The sequence below is a fragment of the Brassica rapa genome, chromosome A09, assembly GCF_000309985.2.
Source record: "Brassica rapa cultivar Chiifu-401-42 chromosome A09, CAAS_Brap_v3.01, whole genome shotgun sequence".
Lineage (NCBI taxonomy): Eukaryota > Viridiplantae > Streptophyta > Magnoliopsida > Brassicales > Brassicaceae > Brassica > Brassica rapa.
The window spans coordinates 35,278,281-35,283,434 of record NC_024803.2 but is presented as its reverse complement, the minus strand read 5'-3'; the positions used below and the strand labels follow the sequence as shown (position 1 = coordinate 35,283,434).

General features: G+C 28.2%; 1 long non-coding RNA gene across 1 annotated transcript; it reads right to left on the bottom strand.

Annotated features, from left to right (window-relative positions):
- Positions 1-998: 998 nt before the first annotated feature.
- LOC117128087 lies at positions 999-4,770 on the bottom strand. Its single transcript, XR_004451242.1, has 2 exons — positions 2,071-4,770; positions 999-1,414 (listed from the first exon to the last, which is right to left on the bottom strand). It is a non-coding gene; the product is annotated as an uncharacterized LOC117128087 (long non-coding RNA).
- Between the last annotated feature and the right edge of the window lie 384 nt (positions 4,771-5,154).

The window sequence follows — 5,154 nt, the reverse complement described above, 5'->3', positions numbered from 1 at the left end:
TTTTTAAAAAATCCAAAAAACCGAAACCGAACCCAACCCGTACCGAGAATCGAATGAGTATCCGAACATATCTAAACATATAAATATAAATAATATTATTTTAAAATATATTTATAATAGTATTAATACCTAAAATTAAAATTAGTTAACAAATATATTAGTTATTTTAGGTATTTAAAGATAAAAAGAAGTTTTGGATAAAAATACTCAAATAACATAATGTATATGGTTACTTTAAGACAAAAAAATAACCAATTCGAGTTATATAAATTGAGTATTTTTCGATTTTAAGTTATTTTAGATAAGTTTGAGTAATTTGGATATAAAATGCCTGAATTGAATCGAGTAGTTTGGTTACATCAGATAAAACCCGAACCCACCCGGATCCTTGGAGGATCCGACCCGAACACGACCCGGTTATTTGTAATACCCGAATGGGACCATTTTTCAAAATCCAAAAAACTGATACCCGAAAGGATAGTATCTATACCCGAAGGGGTTTCGAATGCCCATGCCTAATGGTAGAGAATGACTCTTGCTTCTTAGATATTTTAAAATCAACTTAGCAGAATGTGTCGGGTTTAGTGGGTGGAGGAAGCTCGGTTGTAATACATTATTTTATGAGTTTTTGTTCTGATCGAACTTGTACCCCGAAAACGAACCGGTATGTCCGTTCTCAGGATGTTTTAATTTTAATATAATTACTAAAACATGATCCACACCCCCGCGCAGATATCATATTTAATTTTTCTTCAACGTAAACTCATGTATATTTTTTATGTTTTGTAATTTTAATAGAGTATAATATATTATTTTATAATACAGATGTTTGATAATATTTTTTTATTTTACATAATATTATATCAAAAAATTTATAACTTGATGCAATTTGATGTAATTGTACTATCATATATTAACGTGTTTTTTTTTTGCTAATTTATTTTAAAATGAAACAACATACTAGATTTTTTTAATTTTTTGCATTAGTTTTCTATGAATTATTATTAATTTTATGATATTTTGTTTTCTTGAAATTTGAATTCTCAAAATTTTTATATTTGACTACATGCAATTTAGTTTATTAATATTCGTACAATATTAATAATGGTCAATATATCAATATCGATTTGGTTAGATAAGCTTTGGAATTGCAAGTAATCAATTTAAATTGATTTTAAATACACTGGAAGAATCTGTGAAAAAAAAAAGAAGAAAGTATTTAATTTATTTTAAATTCAATGACTAAATGTGTAAATAAAAGAGAGTACTAAAAATACTCCTATCCATGTTTCCAAGCAATTTTTATTTATATTGTTATCTATGTTTCTAAACAGTACCAAAAAGTAATTTAGTTTTAATAATATATTTTATTAGTATTTCTATTTGAATGACATAAAAGATTAATACTTATGCACTATCAATGTTATATGGAAACGGGTACACGGAAGCAAAATCGTGGAGAAGCGAAGAATCGAGATTTTTTTAAGAATTAGGAAGTGGATACGTGTTGGAAGCGTATATCCATATATATAAACATAAAATTATTTATAAACTTATGACTAAAGATATATGATTCAAAATAAACAGAGTTATTCAATTTTAATAATTTTCCATCTAGTTGACTTCATATTTTAATTATAAAAGTACTAACAGATTAAGCTTATAAAATATTATCAAACTAATTATTTTAATTGTTCAAATATATCTGTCACAATATATTTGAATATATATGCACTATCTCTTATAAAAATTATTATGCATAAAGATAATTTATAGTGTTAGTTTTGATATTTGAATATTTTGTATTTTATTTATTTTAATACTATTAATTTTGGATTTTATAAAAAAATAAATATATAATTTTATATTTTATATTTATTCATGATACTGAGTTTTAAAGTGAAAGTGTGATTCCTAAATGGAAGCGTAAGCTTCCAACGTGTTTTTAAAGAGGTATTTTTGGAAGCGTACTGGAAGCGAGATTCTGAAAGCTTTCACGAGCTTCCGATTCCGATTCTGATTCCAAAGCGGAGGCAGACGTCTCAAAAAGCTTACGTGCAACTAGTGCACTATATCTAACCTTTTTTTATATTTATCAAATTTTTAAAATGAAAGTATGATTATTATATACTTATTTTATGAATAATTGTATTTAAAATACTCTTATTTAATTCTTTTAAATGCATATCTAATAATTTTTATGTATATTTAGGTCTAAATCATAATAAGTATTTTGATGAAATTTAAATAATAGTAACTATCTTTTTGTTAGATATAAGAAAAGGAGAATATATATAAAGTTAAGCTAACATTAAGTAATATTTTATTTATTAAATAAAATATATAAATATAAAATATTAAATATATCTTATACTTGATCTAGTTACAATATAAATTAATGGTGGGATTATGATGTTTTAGTTGTTCACAAAATATTAAATTTTTATATTTGACTACATGTGATTTAGTTAATTAATATTTGTACAATATTAATATGAATATCAATTTGGTTATATAAATTTTAAAATTGTAATTAACTAATTTAAATTGATTTTAAATGTAATGGCATAATTTGCAAATAAAAAGAAATACAAAAAGAAAATACTTAATTTATTGTAAATGAAATGTGTAAATAAAAATAAGTATTAAAAGTACTGCTATTCATATTTCCAAACAATTTTCATTTATTTTGTTATTCATGTTTCCAAACAGTACCAAAATTTACTTCAATTTTAATAATATAAATAATAAAAAAAAACAATACATAATGGTAGTTTTAGAAAGAACGTTATGGGAGGTATATTTAGGGCCTCACTCGTTCAAACGCAGCAGTTGCGTTTGCGGTTGTGGGAGTTTGCGGATGTGGATGGTTGCGGTTTCTAGCGGTTTTAAGAGATTTATACGATTGATTATGCTGTTAGACATTGGTACGTTTGTAGGATCCTTATGACTGGTTAACTACAAAATGCATCATCGATTAAAGAATAAATTAACAATATTAATATTTTATATAATTATAAAATTATCAAAAATCATAATATTATAATAAATATAAAAATTATATTTAGAAAGTTATAGTTTGAAAATTATAGAAAATATTTTTATTTTAAAATTGTATAATATTAGTTAAAATATAATAGATATATTTTAGTATTTTTATAATTCCAATTTAATTTTTTTATTGAATATTTTTATTTTTGTATTTATAGTATTTAAAAAAAAATGTATCATCCCGCAACCGCAAACGCTAACTGGAACCAATTTTTAAATTTATGAGGTTTAAAGCGGTTTGAAGCAGTTTGAGTGAATGTTGTAAAACGCCAACAATCATTATGAACCGCAAAAACTGCGTTTACGCGTGATTGCAGAAAATCAGTCATATGTAACGTACCATTCTGCGTTCTAGTGAGCAGTGGCCATTGCCCACTGGGGCCGGTGGTAGCCTCCTTTCAATGAAAATGTTTGGAAATACATATAGAAGTATTAAAAAAATTATAGTGTTATTTTAGTAATTTTATTAATATATTACATTAATTGTTTTTCCATATTTTATTCAGTTTAACAATTTTATTAATTATATTATCTTAACAATATATCACATCACTAATTATATTGCCCATTGGGGACGGTGGTAGCCTCCTTTTTATTCACTTCATTTATAAATTAAGACTGAATTCATCATTTCTAGTATTTATATTTTCAAAAGTGATGTACATATTAGAGTTATTTGAAAGCATAAATAGGAGTATAAATGAAAATGTTTGGAAACACATATAGAATTATTAAAAAAAGTATAGTGTTATTTTGGTAATTTTATTAATATATTACATTAATTGTTTTTCCATATTTTATTCAGTTTAACAATTTTATTAATTACATTATCTTAACAATATATCACATCACTAATTATAGGACAATTCTCTCAAATAGACTTTTTTAACTTTTTGTCACAAAAATAGATTCCAAATACTAAAATTATCAAAATAGCAATTTTTTATTTTGAAAATTTTAATTTTTTAAAAATTTTAAATATTTTTAAAAAAATTTAAATCCTATCTCCAAAACCCCACTCCTCAACTATAAACCCTAAACCCTAAATTCTAAGCCCTAGATCCTAAACCTTAAACCTTAAACCCTAAACTCCACTCTTTTACTCTAAACCCTAATGTCTAGATTAATTAACCCTAGAGGTATAAGTGTATATTTGCTTCTTTTGATAAAACATTTAAGTCTATTTTAGTCATTTTTATTTTTAAGATCTATACTTGTGAAAAAACCTTTTTAGGTCTATCATAGGTAATTTCTCTTAGTACAGATTTTTTTAATAATAATAGTACAGATTTTTATTTATTAGTTTTCAACACTAACTTTGTGTAGCATCCCCGATCCTAGACATGATCATTCGGGACGAGCCATGATGCGAGGAGACGCAGTAGTCAGGTCATCAGACCAAGAGACAAGCGTATCATAGCTCAATAACATGGTTAAGGGCATCAGGAAGCTGAGACTTAACTAGAAAAGGGTAAACGCGAGTTTAAGGGAGGTGGACGAGTGATCCGGTAGCTGGGCGAGGTCCGGATCAAGCTCGATCAGCTGGAGGAAGTGTGGAGCTAGCTCATTCAGTCTTGGCCAGCTCACATGAGCTGAAAGACTAGCTCACTGAGCTGGGGACAGCTGAAGGTCAGCTCAACTCAGGTCGGTGAAGTGTTATGGTCCGGGCCGGGTGGTCAGGTAATGGGTAGTTATGGGCTCGGGTGAGCCTAGCATGATGCACCAAGGGTCCGTGGGTCTTGGCAACTAGACAAAGGACTCAGGGTGATGTAATGGGCCTGATTTTCGGACAGCCCATAAGTGAGGAAGAGCAGTTGGACGGTTCCCATCCGAAAAGGTGCAAAAGGGGCAGTTTGTGCCTTTTCCCTTTAACCGGTTGTGCATGTTCTCCCAAGACAGTTGGCACGGCCTTTATCTATAAATAGAGGGTCCCTGGCACAGAAAATGGCACGAAATTCCTTAGGAAAAGCTCTGCCAAAATCATACCAGAAAGAAAGAGAGAAAGAGATCGACGGTTAGAGAAGAGAACCGTGTGTGGTGGTGCTTGTCTTGCCGGCGTGTTCTGATCGTGGGGAGGGTAGGCCGTGAAAATGGATACCAAAC